The 23,287-nt window shown below is 44.4% G+C and overlaps 1 protein-coding gene across 3 annotated transcripts in view; it reads left to right on the top strand.

The window, feature by feature from the left end:
- Positions 1-23,287, top strand: part of sema3d (sema domain, immunoglobulin domain (Ig), short basic domain, secreted, (semaphorin) 3D) — a 356,167-nt gene that overhangs the window by 53,526 nt on the left and 279,354 nt on the right. The window contains exon 1 of one of the 3 annotated variants that reach the window (XM_060842586.1): positions 11,663-11,715. The exons of the other annotated variants lie outside the window; for them this stretch is intronic. The gene's annotated coding sequence lies outside the window, so the exon portion shown is untranslated. Of the gene's footprint in view, positions 1-11,662; positions 11,716-23,287 lie in introns of those variants that run through there. 3 annotated transcript variants of the gene reach the window in all.

The raw sequence follows: 23,287 nt of genomic DNA, 5'->3' as shown, positions 1-23,287 counted from the left end.
CAATTGTTAACAGAAGTGCAGAGTTCTCAGTTCATCTTAGTATGCCCTGAAGTTGTAGCGTTGTCAGAGAAAGCTCATGTTTCCTTTCGACTGGCCTAAAGCAATGGTTTAGTCCAATCCTGCTCTTAGGACAGGATTTAAGTCCGACGGGAATGTAAATGACATTAGGAGCAATGGTTTTAAAGTACAGCTGCGAGCAAGAGTAACAAGCAGACATTTTAAAAGAAGTTCCCTTACAAACCTTGTTTTGACATGGCTGTCAGAAAGGAGAGCACGTTTGTATGGATGTGTGAGTTGTGATGTTCCGTGACTGACAATTGAAATGGAATGTAAGTACTACATAATCCTGAGGTATGTGAGACATTGTGGATATAGAAGAGGGAGTCCATATCCAGACGTTGTATATAACAGGATGACCACTAACTGAGTCTCCAAGTTAAAGACACGAGTTAGCGAAGGAAAGGGTTGAAATGGGCAGTTTATGTTGTTACCATCCAGTTGGAGAAAGGCCCTTTGCTTTAAAACAGTGAGGGACAAATTATCGTGGAATTGTTATCATATAGAAGGAGGCCATTTGGCCCATTGTGTCTGCACACTTTCTGATATAGTGCCAAATTACTGCCTTTTTCCAAAGCTCTGCTTGTTGGTTCTATTTAAATAATCACCCAAAGACCTCTTGAACATTTCAATTGAACTTTCCTCTAGCACACTTCCAGGCAGTGCCTTCCAGACCCAGATTACTTACTGTAGTCACATCATGTTTGCTTCTTCTCAAATCACTTTAAATCTCTTCCCTCAGCTCTTGGTCCTTGTCTGAATGAGAACGGTTTCACCCTCTTTACTGTTGAGATCCTCATCGTTTTGAAAACCTCAGTTAGATATCCCTCAGTCTCCACATTACACAGAAAACAGTCTCAATTTCTCCAATTTATTGTAACTGAAATTTGCCATCCCTAGAACTATTCTTGTAATCCAGAAGGAAGTGAGAACCAAAGGTGAGAGGAATCGTTATAAAGGTGCATTTTAAGAGGCATTTGAGAGCGGGAGGCAGCATGATTTTTTTTGTCAAGGTTTGATGAGCATTATGACTGAACACTGAATGTAGATGGTGGAGTGGTGAATACAGGAGGGCCTCAGACTTGGTACAGTTGAGATGCTTGATGGATTATCAATTTGGAGCTGGTTCATCAGATGAAATGTGACAAAAATGTGCAGCAAATTCAAAAGAGGACCAAGGACTTTAAAGTTAGAGCCAAGACATCTTGTGAAGAGGACACAGGGCTATGGTAAAAGGGACATGGGCCACAGAGCTGGGGATTAGGTAGAGCTTATGATGGCTTTGAAAAAAAGAAAGTTGTTGTGGAGCTATTCAATAGCTGAATACTAGAGTGGATATGGGCTACAAGAGGAGAACAGATGGGAACTCAAGGGGAGGTTTATGAAAGTGCGATAACAAGAAAAATGCCTGTGTGATAGATTGGATTAATCCTTTTTCATTTATTGCACCTTTCCCTTGTGCTGAGTCATTTGCATGTTCAAAGCATAATCTTTTGACACACTTATTTAATAAATATCTCACGGATTGCAGGAACCAGGAATAACGTGAAGATCAATCACCAGGTTAACAACATTTGGTATAGCTGAAGTTCTGTTTTTAGCCAATCATAGTTTATTTATTTGAAACACTTTGGAATGTTTCTGAGAGACATGATAAGGCTCAAAGCCCAGAGAAATGACTATCTCTGACAGCTTTGTCATGTTGTTTGTTTTCAACATACACACTGCTGAACTGAAAGCAGAAGAGTATGCTAATGAACCTGCTGCACTGTCTGACTATTAAAAACAAAGCTCTATATACAATTGCTATGTTTCTGAAATAGTTTATGTGTTATGTCGGAATATAGGAACGCACATTGGACTATATCTGTCCACTCCCAAAATTAAATGTAAGTTTGAGTTGAGCCTGTGCCCTCCATCCTTAATGTAAAGCATGCAGGAATGGAGATTGGTTGACATGACTCAGAGAACCACGTCCATTAAAAGGTTAAGGAGTTGATTTGCTCTCGGCATTTGGAGATTACTTAGGGTGGAAGAAGCAATGTTGCTGTTGGACCAACGACAGAAGGTCCTGGCATCTGTATGGCAAGCAACAAATGCTGGAGATCACAGTGGGTCATCCAGACTCGAAACATTAGCTTGCTCTCTCTCCAGGATTGCTGCCTGATCCTCTGTGATCTCCACCAGTTCTTGTTTTCAATGTCCTGCTGGATTATTTCTTGATCAGTGTTGGTCTATAGTGTCCATGACAGAGGGAGAGAGAGCTGACTTTTTGGTGCTCTTGTGTTTTTATTCAGAGGAGAGAAGAACACATTGTTTTTTAGATATTCCAAATTCAGACAAGTACATTGATTGTGTCAGTATCCATAGTCAAGACAGGGACAGTCTTAGGCAAAAGTGAGGACTGCAGATGCTGGAAACCAGAGTTGAGATCAGAGTGGTGCTGGAAAAGCACAGCAGGTCAGGCAGCATCCGGGGAGCAGGAAAATCGACATTTCAGGCAAAAGCTCTTCATCAGGAATAGAGCTCTATTCCCGATGAAGGGCTTTTGCCCGAAACGTCAATTTCCTGCTTGTCAGATGCTGCCTGAACTGCTGTGCTTTTCCAGCACCACTCTGATCTAAACGTAGGGACAGTATTGTTTGGTCAGAATGGGTGTACTTATAAATTATACTCACAAACTGTAGTAACATTTTTATAGCTGACAAATCATTCCAAGCTACTAGAAGAAGTGGGTGGCACGGTGGCACAGTGGTTAGCACTGCTGTCTCACAGCGCCAGAGACCTGGGTTCAATTCCCGACTCAGGCAACTGACTGTGTGGAGTTTGCACGTTCTCCCCGTGTCTGCGTGGGTTTCCTCCGGGTGCTCCGGTTTCCTCCCACAGTCCAAAGCTGTGCAGGTCAGGTGAATTGGCCATGCTAAATTGCCCCTAGTGTTAGGTAAGGGGTAAATGCAGGGGTATGGGTAGGTTGCGCTTCGGCGGGTCGGTGTGGACTTGTTGGCCCGAAGGGCCTGTTTCCACACTGTAAATAATCTAAAAAAAAAGTGGTGGAAGCTGCTGCAATTATAACATTTAAAAAGCATCTGAATATATGAATAGGAAGGGTTTAGGGGAAATGGGCCGGGTGCTGGCTGGTGGGACGAGATTGGGTTGGGATATCTGGTCAGCATGGACGACTTGGACCAAAGGGTCTGTTTCTGTGCTGTACATCTCTATGACTCTATGCCTTTAAATGTCAAGTCTGCATGAACAATGTAATGAAAGCAAACAACACTGGGAAAGCAACCAAGTTGGTTAGCATTTGGACGACAGTGGTTTCTTTAGTGGAACACTAAAATAAAGTAAAGAATTGTGGAAGCTGGAAATCTGAAACAGAACTGGAAATTATTAACGAAACTGAGCATCCCTGGCAGCATCTACACACAGCCCAGTGCCCCTGGCAGCATCTACACACAGCCCAGTGCCCACAATCCAGTGCCCCTGCAGCATCTACACACAGCCCAGTGCCCACAGCCCAGTGCCCCTGGCAGCATCTACACACAGCCCAGTGCCCCTGCAGCATCTACACACAGCCCAGTGCCCACAGCCCAGTGCCCCTGGCAGCATCTACACACAGCCCAGTGCCCCTGGCAGCATCTACACACAGCCCAGTGCCCACAGCCCAGTGCCCCTGGCAGCATCTACACACAGCCCAGTGCCCACAGCAGCATCTACACACAGCCCAGTGCCCACAGCCCAGTGCCCCTGGCAGCATCTACACACAGCCCAGTGCCCCTGGCAGCATCTACACACAGCCCAGTGCCCACAGCCCAGTGCCCCTGGCAGCATCTACACACAGCCCAGTGCCCACAGCAGCATCTACACACAGCCCAGTGCCCACAGCCCAGTGCCCCTGGCAGCATCTACACACAGCCCAGTGCCCCTGGCAGCATCTACACACAGCCCAGTGCCCACAGCCCAGTGCCCCTGGCAGCATCTACACACAGCCCAGTGCCCACAGCAGCATCTACACACAGCCCAGTGCCCACAGCCCAGTGCCCCTGGCAGCATCTACACACAGCCCAGTGCCCACAGCCCAGTGCCCCTGGCAGCATCTACACACAGCCCAGTGCCCCTGGCAGCATCTACACACAGCCCAGTGCCCACAGCCCAGTGCCCCTGCAGCATCTACACACAGCCCAGTGCCCCTAGCAGCATCTACACACAGCCCAGTGCCCACAGCCCAGTGCCCCTGGCAGCATCTACACACAGCCCAGTGCCCACAGCCCAGTGCCCCTGGCAGCATCTACACACAGCCCAGTGCCCCTGGCAGCATCTACACACAGCCCAGTGCCCACAGCCCAGTGCCCCTGGCAGCATCTACACACAGCCCAGTGCCCCTGGCAGCATCTACACACAGCCCAGTGCCCACAGCCCAGTGCCCCTGGCAGCATCTACACACAGCCCAGTGCCCACAGCCCAGTGCCCCTGGCAGCATCTACACACAGCCCAGTGCCCACAGCCCAGTGCCCCGGCAGCATCTACACACAGCCCAGTGCCCCTGCAGCATCTACACACAGCCCAGTGCCCACAGCCCAGTGCCCCTGGCAGCATCTACACACAGCCCAGTGCCCACAGCCCAGTGCCCCTGGCAGCATCTACACACAGCCCAGTGCCCACAGCCCAGTGCCCCTGGCAGCATCTACACACAGCCCAGTGCCCACAGCCCAGTGCCCCGGCAGCATCTACACACAGCCCAGTGCCCCTGCAGCATCTACACACAGCCCAGTGCCCACAGCCCAGTGCCCCTGGCAGCATCTACACACAGCCCAGTGCCGACAGCCCAGTGCCCCTGCAGCATCTACACACAGCCCAGTGCCCCTGGCAGCATCTACACACAGCCCAGTGCCCACAGCCCAGTGCCCCTGCAGCATCTACACACAGCCCAGTGCCCACAGCCCAGTGCCCCTGCAGCATCTACACACAGCTCAGTGCCCACAGCCCAGTGCCCCGGCAGCATCTACACACAGCCCAGTGCCCACAGCCCAGTGCCCCGGCAGCATCTACACACAGCCCAGTGCCCCTGCAGCATCTACACACAGCCCAGTGCCCACAGCCCAGTGCCCCTGGCAGCATCTACACACAGCCCAGTGCCCACAGCCCAGTGCCCCTGCAGCATCTACACACAGCCCAGTGCCACTCCTGCCTCATTATTCAACTTGCTTAAATCAAACAAAGAATTGCAGATATGGAAATCTGAAACAAAAACAGAAATTGCTGGAGAAACCCAGCAGGTCAGGCAGTATATCTGGATCTGAAGAAGGATCACTGGGCTTGAACTGTTAACTCTGTTTCTCTCTCCAAAGGTGTTGCCTGACCTGCTGGGTTTCTCCAGCAATTTCTGTTTTTGTTCCTTCAGTGGGCATTTTAGGGAACCATCTTTCTCACATTCTCTGGTTTTATTCCTGTTTTTCCTGTTTGTGGATTCTGTTTTGCAACTAAGTTAATCCGAATCATCAATATCTCAAATGGGAAGGTGAGATTTATATGGTGTGAAAGAATAGAGGCTGTCAAATTGGGCATGTGAGGAAAAATGTATGCGAAGACCATCGGACCATAAGACATAGGAGCAGAAATTAGGCCATTCAGCCCATCAAGTCTGCCCCACCATTCAATAAGTTTCTCAACACCGTTCTCCCACCTTCTCCCCCAACCCTTGATCCACTTGGCAATCATGAATCTATCTACCTCAGAATTAAATGTACTCAATGACCTGGCCTCAACAGCCTTCTGTGGCAATGAACTCCATAGACTCCCCACTCTTTGCTTAAATACATTTCTCCTTATCTCTGTTCTAAAAGGTCTTCCCTTTACACTAAAGTTGTGCTCTCAGGTCCTTGTCTCTGCTACCAATGGAAACATCTTTGCAACATCTACTCTGTCCAGGCCATTCAGTACTCTGTAAGTTTCAATTAGGTTCCCCCTCATCCTTCTAAACTCCATTGAGTACAGACTCTGGGCCCCCAGACAAGAAAAGGCATAGTGTGATTGTTTGAGTGTACGAGAGTTACTCTCTGGATGAGTAAATTAATATCACTCATGGTAAATTGCTGGGATTCGTTATGAATAATGAATGAGTGGAAAGTATAAAACAAAGAGGGAGTTATCATTACTTTGTGGAAGTAGGTCATGTTTAATAAAATTAAATAGAACTGAATCAGACTGTGTTTGTAAAGTTGATGTCTTAATTTACCCTGAGATGAATTCTGAACCCACGTCTACTGCATCATGGAGACTTCCCCTGCCATAACACCACCCATTGTCATTGTAATCTCAGCTCCTTGCTCAACACACCAAAAAATACTGTTGATGCTGAATATCTGACAGGAAGGCAGGAATTACTCAGCAGGTCAGGTTTCATTCTGGGGACACAGATTAAGGTTTCAGGTGGATGATCTCTTGGCAGCCCATTCATTTTGCACCCACCATAAAATTCGCTGTCAGTATCTAATTCTCAGAAAGTCCCTTTCACCCCGGGCTCCCCAGTACCTTATAATGAATGTTTCTATAGGTGGTTCCTTTTTACTGGAGTTGGGAATATTTGCAACATCTGGAGGTTGTCCTTCCAGCATTTGGTAAATGAGATTTCAGAGGCTCTGTGTTGAAAGAGAGCTAATAACATTAGATTCTCCCTTGTCAGAGACAAGCGGACTGAGGGAGTATATGCATTTCTGAGAACTTCAGACTTCCCTTTGGCCTAGAGTGTCACTGGCCTCATGTAGGTCCCTTGTCAAATGATTCTGCCTGACACTGGAAATAAAAGGGTTCCAGTCCATTAAAAAAAACCTGTCAACTTGTGAGCATGTGCGATGAAACATTCAGGCCATCATAAGGTTGATTTAATCAATAAGGTTCAAAACACCAGGAGAACCCAGGCCTGTGGAATGCTCCTCCTGAAATATGTGGGAAATCAGGGACACTGCCGGTCTCCATGGTGACCACCTACACAGGAGTGTGTTCAGCTGCAGCTCCTGATTTTCCGCATGGAGCACCTGGAGCTGCTGGTAGACACAAAATGGAGTGTCCATGAGACTGAGCACATTGTGGATAACACGGTTAGCAAGCTGCTCACACCACCAGGAAGGGAGGGCTACACAGGCAGAGAAACGTTGGGTGAGACCGGGAAGATGAGTAAGCAGGATCTGAGCGAGATGTTCTTCAGACAGTCAGTGCGGACTCAGTGGGCTAAATGGCCTCTACCTGCACTGTAGGGATTCCATGATCAATTCTCTGGGCTGTAGGTAAAATGACCAAGAAAGAGTCCGAGACTAAGACCAGGAAGACTAAGGGGAATGACAGACAGGGAGAGGTTATTGAACAGAGTGGGACTGGCTGCCTGAGGTATATTTGTTTTAATGGAGAAGTATCCAGGTAAGTCAAATGAGCTTAGAGGTTGAATTAATCTGTGTAATTATGGAGCTGTAGCTACAGTAGAGATTTGGGTGAGAGAGGGACAAGACTGGCAGCTTCACATGCTGGGATTTAGATGTTTCTGGTGAGATAGAGAGGGATATGAAAACGGTGGGGGAGTTGCTTTACTGATGAGGGAGAATAACACAGTTGTACTGAGAGAGAGAGAGAGAAACGTTGGAGTGTTCAGCCAGCCAGGCTATACGGGTAAAGCTCAGGAATGGGAAAGGTGTCATCAGTTTGAGTGGATTGTCCTTCAGGCCACCCAACAGCCAGTGTGTGGTAGAGGAACAGATATATGTGGTGGGTGATTTAAACTTCCCTAATATTGACTGGGACTTTCTTAATGCCAAGTGCTTCAATGAGTGGGGAGGGGGTGGTCACGGATTTGTTAGGAGTATCCAGGACCTGGTATTTGAAACAATATGTACATGATCCAATTGTACTCGACCCAGTATTAGGGAATGAGCCCAGCCAAATGATTGAAGTTTTAGTGAGGGAGCATTTAAGGAAGAGTGACCATAATTCTGTAGGTTTTAAGTTACATCTGGATGAGGATAAGTGTAGTTGTCAAGGGAAAATACTAAACTGGGGAAAAGCTAACCACAATATTAGTTAGGGACTGGGGAATGTTAGTTAGTGGGGGCTGTTTGAGGGTAAATTCACATCTGGCATGTGGGAATCTTTTCAAGGCCAGGTGATTAGAGTTCAGGACCAGCATGTTCCCATGAAAATGAAGGATAAGGACGTCAAGATTCAGGAAAAATTGAGAGTCCAGTCAAAAAGAAAAATGAGGAGTACGCAAGGTTTAGGAAACTGAAGATACACTGAGTCCTTGACAATACAAGGATAGAGGAAACAACTGAAATGAGGAAATAGGGCAGAAAGGGGCAATGAAATGTCTTTGGCAAGCAGGATGAAGGGAAATGCTATGACTTTCTTTACTTATATAAGGAACAAGAGGGTAGCTAGGGAAAGGGTAGGTCCATTCAAGGATAAAGCAGGGAATTAATGCCTGAAGTAGGTGGGACACATAATGAACACTTTTGCTTCAGTATTGACACAGGACGCAGACATGGTGGTTGGTGAGTTTAGGGAGGGGTATGTTGATATTCTAGGGCATGTCAATATAAAAAAGCGGATGATGGGTGTTTTGAAAAGCATTATACTAGACAAGTCCCCAGTTGAGGAGGAAGAGAAAGTCCCTGTCTATCTGCCTTGCTGTGAGTAACTCATCGAGCTGCGAGACAGGAATGTGACTCTAATTCCCATTCACAACCAGCTCCACAACATTCCTTCCCTCAGTTAGTGACCATCACAGTGTATGCTCAGCCATAATGCTGCATTACAAACCATCACCAAACAAACATTTCAAACCAAAATGAACTCATGTCGCATTGCTTGCAAAAGCAAACAAACTCTCTAATAAAACACAGAACTGTGACAAGCAAAAGCAGAAAGTGCTGGAGAAACTCAGCAGGTCTGACAGCATCTGTGGAAGGGAAACAGAGTTGATGCTTTGAGTGCAATGACTCTTCTTCAGAACTGGACGCAAGACTAAACGCATTAACACTATGTTTCTCTCCACGGATACTGCCAGACCTGTTGGGTTTCTCTAGTTCATTGTTAAATTAACTTTGTACATTTCCTTCGAGCCTGGCTTCCTTTGCCAGCTCCAATGCAGTGCCCTCCCCCAAGCGGCTGCTGACCTTCAAACCAGACACTTGCAGACTCCCTGTACCTCAAACAGCTGGTATCAGGCTGCACCATGTCAGCCAGCCTGGCAGCAGTCACAGATGGGCATTAGCAGGGGCACTCATGGAGTAAGAGCGGTGGAAGGATGTCATCATGAAAAAGGGAAGTACGTTTGTGCGGCTTGGAGCTGTTGCCAGTCTCTGGGAGCCATGATGTGAAGGTGTTGGTGTTGGTGTTGGACTGGGGTTGGACAAAGCCACAAACCACACAACACTGGGTTCTTGTCCAACAGGTTTATTTGAACCACAAGCTTTCAGAGCTCGGCTAGCTGCCCAAGGAAGGTGTGGGACTCTGAAAACCTGCAGTTTCAAATGAGTTTCTGGGAGGGCAGTTCTTCAGTATTCCTAGCCATCTATTGGAACACAGGTGTCTGGATTACAGTGACTCCTGTCAGAACATTCCACTCCTTCAGGCACCTTGACCACAGTCTGAGCTTCTAGCACAGCAAGCAGCTGCTGTTATCTGGGCTGACCTAACACCATCCCACCCAGGCTTCCACCAACATCACCACCACTCCCAACTTTACCCTACTCCAAGGATATGGGGTCAATCATGTTGGACTGAGATGAGGAAACACTTCTTCATGCGCAAGATATTAAATCTTGTGGAATTCTCTACCACAGAAGGCTGTGGAGGCTGAGTCACTAAATGTATATGAGAAAGAGATGGATGCATTTTTAGAATTGTAGGCACCAGGGATAGAGGGAGAAAGCGGGAATATGGCATTGAGAGAGAGAGTGTCAGCTGTGAAGGTTTGAAGGGCTGAATGGCCTACTCCTCACTATTTCTATGCCTCTATTTGACAGAATCAAGGAACAATAGCATTTCTTCACAATCAGCAATTCGATAAAAATGAGCTAAAGTGTGCTGAACTGAAAGGAGGCTGGGATTATGGAAAAGCAAAGAAAAAGCAAAATTAAAAAGAGTAAATGAAATCCAAGGGTTTTTTCACAAATACACTAAGGACAAAAGGGTAACTAGGGCGCGGATAGGGCCCCTCAAAGCTCAGCATGGTGGCCTTTGTCTGGAGCCACAGGAGATGGAGGAGATACTAAATAAGTATTTTGCATCAGTGTTTACTGTGGAAAAGGACATGGATGATATAGACTGTAGGGGAATAGATGGTGACATTTAGAAAAATGTCCATATTACAGAGGAGCAAGTGTTAGATGTCTTGAAACGCATAAAAGTGGATAAATCCTCAGGACCTGATCAGGTGTACCCTAGAACATCTGCAGTCCTCACTTCTGCCTAGAGGAAATGGTGGAGGCTAGTACAATTGCAACATTTAAAAAGCATCTGGATGGGAATATGAATAGGAAGGCTTTGGAAGGATATGGGCCTGGTGCTGGCAGGTGGGACTAAATTGGGTTGAGATATCTGGTTGGCATGGACAAGTTTGACCGAAGGGTGTGTTTCCATGCTGTACAACTCTATGACTCTGAGAGGAAATAAAAGAAGAAAATTCCTGGTAAGCAGAGAACGGGTATTACATGCTCTAACACCGATGAACAGCCCCAGGTACCAAGCATGGGGGGAGAGTGCTGCTTCCAGTCTTCTCCTTGTGCCTGTTCAGGCCTGTTCGGTCATGTGTGGTAGAGGCTGGATCACTAATAACTCTTAACAGATTGGCTCTTGCCTAGGATAACAAGATGGCTTTTATTAAGTTACAGTAACAATATATTGGTTATTTTAATATATTGGTATATTACCTAATACTAGCAAGACTAGAGTAGACAAATTTGGCTCAGCAAACCTAAGTTCCCACCTGCCCAGTCCTCCACTCAGTAGCTGTCATTGAGATTCTCTAATGTACCCATTTGGAGATGTTATTACATACTACCTGAGGAGGTGGGACTTGGAACCAGGTGAGTTGGTCCAACTGTAGCTGAGTCATTTCAGAGTGGACCAAACTGACCTCGACTCACACTAACCTTTTTGCATCCATTTCCTTATACAGTGACAGAGATTGGCGTTTCTCATTTAGACAGAGTTTGTATCCAATAATGGGATGAGATTATGTCATTTGGAAGCAGCTCAAAGTGATTAATTTGAGCAGTCAGAACTAAATTCCCCCTGGTGTTTGCCCTCTGGGACAGCCTGTTTCATGAAGAGAAAGGGTGAGAAATATAGATGGTGTTTTTTGGGAGGTTAATGGGGAGACATGGGCAGAGTGGAAGGAGCACTATACTGCCTCCAGTTCTGCTCTGACTAGTCAATTGGTTTGTGATGCGGATATTGAAGTTTGAAACAACTATGTTGCAATGTTCCTCAGCTCATTGAAAATTCATTCCCCTCTCTCTCCATAGAAACAGAAATGATGGAAGTGAGAGAAAGGAAATTTGTTTGTTCAGGCCTCAAGCTTCATGTTGGGACTGATTTAATCATGTTGCGATCTGAACTGTGTGGGTTCCCAGAACCTCCAAAGTTTTCTATACACACTTTAACAAGGTATGATATTGAGTTTCTTTTCTAGAATTAGCATTGCAAAACACTGAGGAGTATAAGATTCACACTTCCATCACGAAAACCTGTTTTCTCAGATTATGAAATTCACACTATGATTATGAAACTTGTTTTTAACATTACAAAATTCACACTTCTGTTATGAAATCTGTTTTGAATGTGATGAAATTTACATTTGCAGAATAGTTGAGCATTAATCACCAATATGGCACAGACCACCCCCTGTTCAGCACCTCACAGTTTCTTGGATCGATAGAGTTCTAGCTGAGACACTGATTATGTTCCTTGATGCTCCAATTATCACATTTTGGCTCCAAAATCTCGATCCATCTGCTTTTCAGTGTATCTCTGAATGGAATAGCGCTTCCAGAGGAGGAACTTTGGTAAGGAATACCTTTGCTATTTCAGGGTTGACAGTACACATCACTCACTGTTGGGTACAACATCCCAATTATAAACGACACCACCTCTCAGGAGTTTCTGTCTGAAAGTTATAACTGACCTTTCTATAACTACTGTAGAGGAATAACTGAAATATTCAGCATTGACATTTTAAACAACTGGAAACATTATATGGAATCTTATTGATCATGATAATTTGTCAAATGAAGAAATAGATGGCCAGCCATGGTCATACTCAGTGTAAGCTGGGTTACTTCAAGTTTAGATTTCAATATTACAATAAAAAGGAGTTATTTGGCTAATAGAAAATTGAATAATGGTCAGAATGTCAAGGGTGACAGAGGAGTTGGGTCAGAATCATCTTTTCTGTGTTCAACAAAATCATCACAAAATCTTTGTGACCTGACTTGCAACTTAGTTGCATAAAGCTGAGAGAGACTTCCCAGTGCTAACTGAGTGAGTCTTTCCCCATGCTAATTAAGTGAGTCTTTCCCCATGCTAACTGAGAAAGTCTTTTCCCATGCTAACTGAACAAAGAACTTCAGATAAAACAAAGAATTGTGGATGCTGGAAATCTGAAACAAATACAGAAATCACTGGAGAATCTCAGCAGGTCAGGCAGCATCAGTGGCGATAAGGCAGAGTTAATGTTTTGAATCCAACAAGCCTTTTTCAGAACCTTTCTGGTGATTAGACCTGCACCATTAACTCTGTTTCTCTCCACAAATGCTGCCAGACCTGCTGGGTTTCTCTAGCAATTTCTGGTTTTGTGCTTAAACATCTTTAGATTCCTGGAAGGAAGACTGATGGTTAACCGATAAACTAAATTTTCATTGGACCTAAACTTGCAAGATTAACTTTAACAACAACATTTCCCACCATGGAAGCTCCATTCAGATAACCAATCAAACTTGACAATCCTAAAAAAATGGAATTCAATTAAGCCATCTCCATCCAATGATTAATGGTGTGGATAATCTAAATAAGCGTCAAAGCATTTTGAGATTATTCAAATGCGATGTTGTGAATGTAGACTTCAAAATCCCAAGGACAGTCAAGAGATTCATTTGTCACAAATGACAGTCACTAAATTGTGAAAAATGCTGATGGAATTGCAGTGATTCATATTTAGCTTCCCTGAGAAGGTGCAGACAGTTTGTTTTCACATTAAATTATCTGGAACTGGAATATTTTCAGATTCTATTCAGTGTATGTGTGCGTGTGTGTGTGTGGGGTCAGGTAAGTGTCATTAGCACAGGATTGGGTGAATGCAGTCTGCTGTTAGAAACACTGACAGCCATCTGCTTTTTACAAACCAGCCTCAGCAGGAGCAGACATGTGTCACCTGCAGCTGCAACTAACTTGTTATTTCTAACAACTCGATGCGTTGTTGAAAACTGCAAACAGTTGTTGCTCTCCTCGGGGAGTGAAATCCAACCTCAGAAACAGTTTGTGGTATCTGAGAGGTGGAGAGAGTTTGCATTGCTGCAATGCTGTCATGGTTTTAGGACTTCCCAAATGGCAGAACTACGAATGAAGGACTTTTTGAAGTATAGCTGTCGTCGTAATGGCAGTTAATTTGTGAACAGCAAGATCCCATAAACATCCAATGTGGTAGTCATGGCAATTGAGGATAGTTCTTGACGTTGTCACGTTCATGATAATAATCAATTATTCATCAGGGGTTGGTTTATTGAAAAGAGTGAAGCACATTAGACGTCACAAAGTAAGGATTACAGCAACTGATACCTGTGTGTGCAGGTTGCTAATCTACATCAGACTCACTGATGAAGAGCTTATGCCTGCAATGTCAATTCTCCTGCTCCTCGGATGCTGCCTGACTAGCTGTGTTTTTCCAGCACCACATTCCTGACTCTAATCTCCAGCATCTGCAGTCGTCACTTGCTCCTACATCAGACTAACTGTCAGGCTGAGTCAGAACATTGCATACACACACACATGGAATCTTTATGAGGTGAACTCTCTTAAACACCGCATACACATACAATACACATGAGAGGGAACTCCCTTTCCCTTTTCAAAATAGGGTGTTGTGGTCTAAGAGAAATCACCACCCCAAAAATCTTGTAATTTCAAATAAACCTGTTGGACTATAACCTGGTGTCATGTGACTTCTGACTTTGAAACAAATGATCACGTTGTTATTGGAATTTTACATGTATTGTAGTCTTAAGTCATTTCATGATAGAAAAGAAATTACAATGTTAATGATGGATTAATTTAAATATTCTGTATTTGTTATTTTATTTCTTAGCCTATTGTGCAGCAATTGTTCAAAATCCAAGAGAAGATAGCAGGGAAAAAGGAAAAAATACACATGGACAAAACTCACATTTAGAGACTAAAGCAACTGTTTTTGCTGTCCAAATTGGAAAAGCAAACACATTTCTCTTCCAGCTGTTAGGATAAAGATGACCTAATGCATCAGGTCCAATTCCCATCACACAGACATGACCAGAACAATCAAAGGCTTGGATGTTGACAAGGAACAGCTCCTGATTACTTCATCAATTTTGGTAATCAACCAGATGCATTACATAACAGAAAAAGCTTGTTATCAATAAATGACATTTCTTATATAAAAAATATACTTTTCTACAGGAACAATTGAATTGTCAAATATGGATGAAGTTAATTTTGGGATTTCTAACATAGGCATTAGTAATAAAAAAAACGTGTATTCAGTTATCAATCCATCAGTGGAATGGCTGCACCAGTGGAGTTTAGTGTTCTCTTACCAGATGACAACAGTCTCATGAATGCAGTAGTTAGTACATGACCAGCATGTGGTTAACATACAGCTCTCTTTTCTTGCATATAGTGTGAGACAGGAAGCATATAGTTTCACAAAACATTATTATTATGTTGTTTCAAATGTATACAGTACTATTCATTGTGTGTCCTATGAATTTGCTGAAAATGTAACATGTTTTCTCTATACTCTGCACAATACCGAATTGATTGTGCCACAGCTCAGTTTGTGTGAAGTTTGCTGTGCTCCAGTGCTAATGCTGGCTGAATAGTTCGAGGTACACTTCACTTAAATAAAGAGTTGGAGAGCTGACTGAAGGCATTGTAAATGACCAATTCACAACGTAGTTTTGTATCAAACAAGTCCTTCAACACATTTTCTCTCTGTTATTCAGGAATCTAACCATATCATTTACTCTGGCTTCTCATGTGGACAACACTCTCCAATAGTTGAGTGTTTGCTGCATTTTATGAATTTATCCTTCACAGATGTAAACTTGATTCATCTTTTCATGATGTTGAGGTACACTTATCCTGGCTCTTTTTTTTCTTATTTGGTAGCATTCACCTTTCTATGAATTTTCATTACTTGAAAGTAAAAAGCTGTCGTATTTCACACAGTTCTTTCCCAGGTGGAGCGTAAAGCATGACAGAGATTAGATTTCTGACTCAGTTGAATAATACAGAACAGGCTGAGGGACTGTTGCTATTGGCTGAGTTTTTCCATTTTCTGTTAGTGTTTTCTCAAGTGAGATTCATAGCTCCTAGCCTGCCATGGCTTGGAGTGCCTTTTCTCTTGTAATTGTCTGCTGTCAGCCTCATTATTGAGCCACCTGGGCTTTGGGTGCTGTGCTCGGGGAATTAGGAATATTTTCCCTTGCTGGAACTGTTGGCTATTCTCAGCTCAGGCACTGTATTCACAGTTTAAAATCACACGACACCAAGTTATAGTCCAACAGGATTATTTGGATGCACCAACTTTTGGAGTGCTGCTCCTTCAGCAGATAGTTAGTGGGGCAGGATCATAGGGCATAGAATTAATCTATCTCTCTCTCTCTCTCTCTCTCTCTCTCTCTCTCACACACACATACACACACGCACACACACACTGGAAAATTTCCATTTGCAAATTTATACTTAAGATACATTCTATTTTGTTCAAAACACACACAGTCTGTAGGCAGTCTGTCCATGTGACATTTTATAAATTCATAGTTTGGAAATAAAACCTGTCTGACTCAAGGTTAGGATACAGACAGACTGTAACCTGATACCTTGAATGCATTGTCTGAGCTGAGATGTCACCTTTCTTTTTATACTGATAAAACCTTAAGTTATCTCAGGACTGTGACTTGAAAGAAGTTCCAGGACTTACATATTAAAAGTTGAAACCTGCACCCCATTCTAAGGAATTAAAAACTTAACAGCAATCTAAGTTTGTTCAACACATCACATCAGTTATGTGACATTTTGATCTTTTTACTGTAAATTCTGTGTCCTATGATCCTGCCCCATTAGCTACCTGATGAAGGGGCAGTTCTGTGAAAGCCAGTGCTTCCAATTAAACTGTTGGACTATAACCTGGTGTTGTGTGATTTTTGACTTGGTTCATCCCAGCTCAGCACCAGCTCCTCCACCTCACTGGATTTGAAACCTGCCTGTGGACCATTTCAGACACAGCCAACTGGGAACTGCTCCTCAAACAGTGGTTCGCCATCATTCACACTGAGGAGATGGCCCAGAGGATAGGAAAGCTCACTGTACACTTCACCGATAGGGACCTGAAGGACATCCGGGTGGGGGAGAGGAGGGCTGGTTGCAAATGACCATGATATTAGGCCAAACCGGAATGGGCATATCTTGGAGCACAGGTCAGTACAGAGTCCCAGCTGGAATAAGACCAATCACCTGCTGCTTTCCTCAAGGGTAAGCACCACTCTCTCCTCTTAGCTACCTCACACTCACATGGTCATCACTCACTGTAACTCTGTCACTTCACACACCTCTCCCTAAGACAGTCTCTATTTTATGCATCTTGTCTGCTCAATGACTCTAGCCTACCTCATCTTCCCAAACTACTCACCCTTGCTGCATTCTGTGGTACTTACTCACTCACTGGGGACATCTGACCACCTCACCTGGTCACACATCGTCAGGAGCTACTCTGACATCCGTTTCCACTAAACTCAATCCCTCTCTTTCTCTCACTGCAAGAGAAGTTGCCTACTCCCTGGAGTGGTGTCACCGCAGCATCCCGTCTGACTGAGCTGCAGTTACTGGACTGGTTACACCTCATTTGCCGGGCTGACAGTGAACGAATCTCTGGACAGCAAGGAGATAGATCTCTGAACTCATGGTTTTACCAAGTGCCTGAATCTTCAGTGCTATCATCTCCTGGAGTGGGATCAGCCTCTTGACTGACTGTAGTCAGACCCCACCTCCCACCACTACTACCACCACACTGACTGTGCCCCTCCTTAAACTCCCAAAGGATTTCACTCCTTTGTCTTTCAGTCATGGCTGACACTGCCGGTCTGATGTTAATGTACCACAGTGCCAACAGTGACCTAACCCATCCCCATACTGTGCAATGCTCCCTTTGTGATGACAAGCCTCCTGTGTCCCGAACAGAGACTGGCAACCTCCAAGACAAGGCAAAGCCATTGGACATGAAGGGGCAAGCTAAGATGTGACCTATGCAGATCCCTGTGCTGACTGTGTGTCCTTGTGCACAAATTGACCTGGCATGAGCGTGCAAGTTCTCCGTATCCCTGAGCTCAGAGTAAAGAGCTGGGATTATCAGAGAGTGGGCATGGTGATGTGGTGAGGAGTTTGGGGAGGATGGTGGCTATGGAGTATACACGAGACACATTATGACACACACACACACACACAGTTGGGTGATGGATAGACAAGGACTTGGTGAGCTAGGTCTCTGCTTGAATTTACACACTTGGAATTCGCACACTGAGTTTAATGAATGGAGAGGGGAATTGGAAGTGGTTTTTCAATTTAGCCAGTTGGGGATTATGCAAGGATGGAAGTGAGGTCGTTGCCGGTCAATGGTCAGATTCAGAAGTCGTCATTTAAATGCTGAGTGGAAATTCTAAAAGAGTTTTCAATGTCGAGATTCCAATTATTTAAACTTTCTCCATCTATTTACACTTTTATTTCCACGATTCACACCACATCTGGGAGGAGAAAATTCAAATCTTGATATTTCTTTTTTTCTCCTCATTCATCTCTCCCATTCACTCACTTCTTCCCTCCCTTTCACACTCATTCCCTCCTCTCTCTCCCTGCAACTGTCTCTCTCTCTGTCTCTCCCCCCTGCCCTCCCCCCCCCCCCCCCCCCCCCCTCTCTCTCTCTCTCTCTCTCTCTTTCAAAACAACTCAGCTGTTCCATACCACACTAGCTCTGCTAGTTAGGTACAGTTTCCACTGAGCTTTTCAAATTCAAAGCCTGGGTTTGGCGACTACCATTCTCTTTGAGATATTGCAGTGGAAGGATTACTTTAAACAATGATTTTAGTTTCAAAGTTAAATGACGAATTGGGTATAGAATTAGTTTAGTTAGCCTGGCTGCCATATTCCAATCAGTTTAAGGTGGAGAATCTTGCATCAGTGCATCAATTCCCCGACTGTATGAAGACACAAGAGCACTGATTCACGTAAACTTGAGATCAGGTTATATCAAGTTCCAAGGCCAAGCGCTTCATGCAGCATGTGTTACTGCATGTCCCATGGCAGCTAGAGCAGGTTCGAGTTCGGCTGAACCTGTTTACACACGTCTGCTTCAAAGCCACAAGTATTAGAGTTGAGTTTAATCTGACAGAATAATTTAATTTCTTTTCACTCTCTGTATTGACATTAAAGCTCATTCTCACCACATTAGGAACAATGTCTAATTGCTGAAACTTCAAAAATTGTTTGGACATAAGGAGAACAGCCAAGTGATACATTTTCTCAAAGTGTATTGAAGCCTTAGAAAGGAACAGTATTATTCTGAATTATTACATAAATTAACACATGCAATTAATTGCTTGAATTGAACTTTGTTGGAAAGAAAAACTGAATTAATGTTATGGCTGTCATGATCTCAGTGCGTCAAAAGCACTTTAATAAATAATTACATACTTTTAAAGACAAGTCAATGTTGTAATTCAAATATCAGAAAAGTCATCTTCAAAGAGCAATATCTCATAAGCAGTGAGATAGTGACGACCTAGTGCTGTTAACTGTGAGATGTTGACTTGGACACTAGGTAGACTTATGCAATAGACTCTTCCTTATGCAATAGACTCTGTTATATTCACTGAGAGGATACACAGAGCTTTGATTTAGTGTCTCATTGCAAATACAGCAATGTAGCACACCCTCAGCACTGTAGCAGAGAGTTGAAATGCCCATCAGCCATGATTGAATGGCGGAGTGGACTCGATGGGCCGAATGGCCTTACTCCCACTCCTATGTCTTATGGTCTTATCTTGGAGAATGTGCTCAAGTTTCAAAAAATGGAACAACGTTCTCACAACCGTGGGTGGCACGGTGACACAGTGGTTAGCACTGCTGCCTCAGAGCGCCAGAGACCCGGGTTCAATTTCCGCCTCAGGCGACTGACTGTGTGGAGTTTGCACACTCTCCTTGTGTCTGCGTGTGTTTCCTCCGGGTGCTCCGGTTTCCTCCCACAATCGAAAGATGTGCAGGTTCGGTGAATTGGCCATGCTAAATTGCCCATAGTGTTAGGTGAAGGGGTAAATATAGGGGAATGGGTCTGGGTGGGTTACGTTTCGGCGGGTCGGTGTGGACTTGTTGGGCCGAAGGGCCTGCTTCCACACTGTAAGTAATCTAATCTAACCAAAACTTCTGAAATGCAAGGCAAGGGAGATCACAGAGGTACCTCGCTTTTTCTGTGTATTGCTACACGAAAGCACATTTTGTCAAAGTTTTTTTATCTTGCAGGGCTGCAGGTGACGGTAGTTTACAGTGATCAGACCCTGCCAGCACACCCCTGTCCCTGACTGTCGCCAGAACATAGAACATAGAACACCACAGCGCAGTACAGGCCCTTCGGCCCTCGATGTTGCACCACCCTGTCATACCAATCTGAAGCCCATCCCACCTACACTATTCCATGTACATCCATTTGCCTGTCCAATGATGACTTAAATGTACTTAAAGTTGGTGAATCTACTACCGTTGCAGGCAAAGCATTCCATACCCTTACTACTCTGTACCCTTACTACAGACTTGGGCAAACACAGCTCCCTCCTCCCAAAGCATTAGTAAAGTCAAAAAAACCCAAAGAACTGTGAGTATCGGAAAACAGAAACAAAGACAGAGATTGCTGGGAAAGCTCAGCAGGTCTGCCAGCATCTGTGAAGAGAGAAAGCAGAGTTAATGTTTCAGGTCCAGTAACCCATCCTCAGAACTGATTGTAGTTAGGAAAAGGTTGGTAGGCACGTTGAAGATAGGGTGGGGAGAGGGCGAAGGAGTAAACCACAAATGATGGAGCTGAGCGAGGAGGGAGAGAGAGTGAGAGAAGTAATGGGAAAAGGTCAGCCTGGGAGAAGCAGGAGCTGCTACCGGGGCCATTCGTGGCTGACCATGGGTTGTTTGTGATAGCCATCCATCTGATGACAGAGCCTGGTGTGTGCTGTATTGGGTCATGATTACAGTGGTGCTGGAAAAGCACTTCAGGTCAGGCAGCATCCAGGGAGCAGGAAAATCGACATTTCGGGCAAACGCCCTTCATTCCTGAGCTTTAGCCCAAAATGTTGATTTTCCTGCTCCTCGGATGCTGCCTGACCTGCTGTGCTTTTCCAACTCTACTCTAACCTTGACTCTAATCTCCAGCAACTGCAGCACTCAGTTCTGCCGTGTGCAGTATAGGGTAAGGGCACAAGAGAAGGTGCTCAGGCCCTAAACTTATTGACCTTGATATTGAATCCCAAGGGACACAAGGCTCCTGAGCAGAAAATGAGGAGCTGTTCTTCCAGCTTGCATTGAGCTTTGGAGCACTGCAGCAAGCCCAAGGCACAGAAGTTGGCCAGGGAACAGAGGGGCCCTGTTAGGAAGGCAGCCATTGCTCTTGGGTGCTGTGAAGGCTGGTGATTGGGTGGCTGGCAGCTTGAGGCCCTTATCTGCTCATTGATTGACCAGTTTGGGCCTTAATTGATGGCAGGTCAAACTCCTTGTCCAATGACCCTCTTGCACAGAAGCTACTTGCTGAGGTGGTGGGAAAGGGGAACAGTATTTCTCCAGGGTCAATCTATTGTTGTTCTCTCTTGGGTACTTCTGGAGAGGCTAATCTCATGCTGAAAGTGTGACCATGCATGTAGTGAATCGTAACTTTGTCCCCAGACAAAGAATTGGTTGTTTTCCACATAAATATTTACATCCTCTCACCACCAGCCTCAGCAGGATGTGCTACCTATAAGTTTCAGGTATTTATTTCTGTCCATGTTTGTATCTGAGCTGACTGGTCTCCATTCCATTGACAGTGCTGCCTCTGCACTGCCCTCAGGTGAATTCTGCAGCTCAGATCCATCATGCTTTATTGATTGGAGTGAGTGAAGCTCATTTTGCTTTCATGTGGAGACTTGTCCTAATTGATCCCAAGCCATCAGTGCTTTCTAGTTGACCTTGTTGAGTTCAAAACACTTGTTGGATATTGACAAACTCTGCACACTATATCACCCTCTTATGTTCTTGTCTCCTGATGCACAAGTCCCAGTGACTGTGCTGTAATATGTCTGCAGCATCTGACCTTTCCCTGGATTTACCCAGCTCTGTTGCTTTTGTTTAGTTATTAATAAAATTGAATATTTCTAGATGAGTCCTAAAATTTAAATAAAGTCAATTATGTGCAATATCTTTGATTGTCTGAGAGATCAGTTAAGGAGTTGTATGTTTGAATGCAATTTGTTTGTAAACTCTAGTTGTACAAATAGATTTTAAAACCCAGAAAATGGGTTTGAATGATAGCTTTCATATGAATTCCAAAGACTCTCTTTGAGAGAAATGATTTTGCCATCTCTCTATGAGTGGCTCCTAATTTCTAAGCATTGAATGTCGTCCTGAACCAGGGTAAAAACTAATGCTGCCATTGCTGGATGCAAGCACAGATAGACTGGCCCAACTTTGAATCTGTTACAGGAAGGGTTTAGGGGCACATGGGCCAAGTGCCTGGAAATGGGACTAGATTAACTTAGGATATCTGATCAGCACGGACGAGTTGGACTGAAGGGTCTGTTTCTGTGCTGTACAGCTCGAGAACTCTATGAAAAAATTTAATTGCCAAAAAGTAGCATTTTAGTAACTCGAGGGATGGTGTGAGTGATTAGGTATGTAAACCTCTGCTGAATAAACTGGATTTTACATCACAGGAACATTGCAATAAAATGGTAAGTCTCAGGTGAACTGTTACATTCGTGGTGAAGTTTATCAGTCCGGCAAATCTACATTTCGTGATTTTGCAGAGTTCCAAGAGGGTTGTGCCATTACCTATTAACAAGCAGCTTCCAAACAATGCAGTCTTTAGTCCTTTCACAGAAACACATATTCAGAAATAATTTGGGTTTCCTGCTGCTTGAGGCTGTGGGTAAAATGACCAAGAATGTGCCAGAGAGTAGCAAGTGTGAAATTAAGCCATTGAAAGATATATGTGTCAGACCGTAAAACAGAAACTTTGGAAGTTTTGGATCAAATTTGAGGGCACTGCTTTCGGTCTCAGATCTGCCATTGATATACCTCTCCCTCAGGCCATTCTTACTGTTCAGCATCCACACCCTCCCAAGGCAATTGAATACAGCTTCCATTCATGCCAAAATAGATGACCTTTTTATGTAAGTGACCTTGAAAGAATAATTTACTGTATTGAAATTTTAAAATAAAAACAGATAATGCGCTTTTATTCCATGGAATTCTATAAATGCTGCACATCAAATAAATCTTTGGCTTCCCTCTGGTTTTATCTCCACTGCCCACACAAAGGTCTCTTTTTACCAGAACAACAAAACTTTAGCTGTAGCAATTATTGTTCAGTTCTGTCCTCAGTGATTCCAAGTACCTCACAGAGTCATAGAGATGTACAGCACGGAAACAATCCTTTTGGTCCAACTCATCCATGCTGACCAGATATCCTAACCTAATCCATTTGCCAACACTTGGCCCATATCCCTCCAAATCCTTCCTATTCATGTACCCATCCAAATGCCTTTTAAATGTTGCAATTGTACCAGCCTCCACCACTTCCTCTGGCAGCTCATTCCATACATGCACCACCCTCCGTGTGAAAAAGTTACTCCTTAGGTCCCTTTTATATCTTTCCCCTCTCATCCTGCACCTATACCCTCTAGTTTTGGATTCCCCTACTCTGGGG

This window comes from Hemiscyllium ocellatum, chromosome 23 (assembly GCF_020745735.1).
Source record: "Hemiscyllium ocellatum isolate sHemOce1 chromosome 23, sHemOce1.pat.X.cur, whole genome shotgun sequence".
Taxonomy (NCBI): Eukaryota; Metazoa; Chordata; class Chondrichthyes; order Orectolobiformes; family Hemiscylliidae; genus Hemiscyllium; species Hemiscyllium ocellatum.
This window is presented reverse-complemented; position numbering and strand designations above follow the sequence as displayed.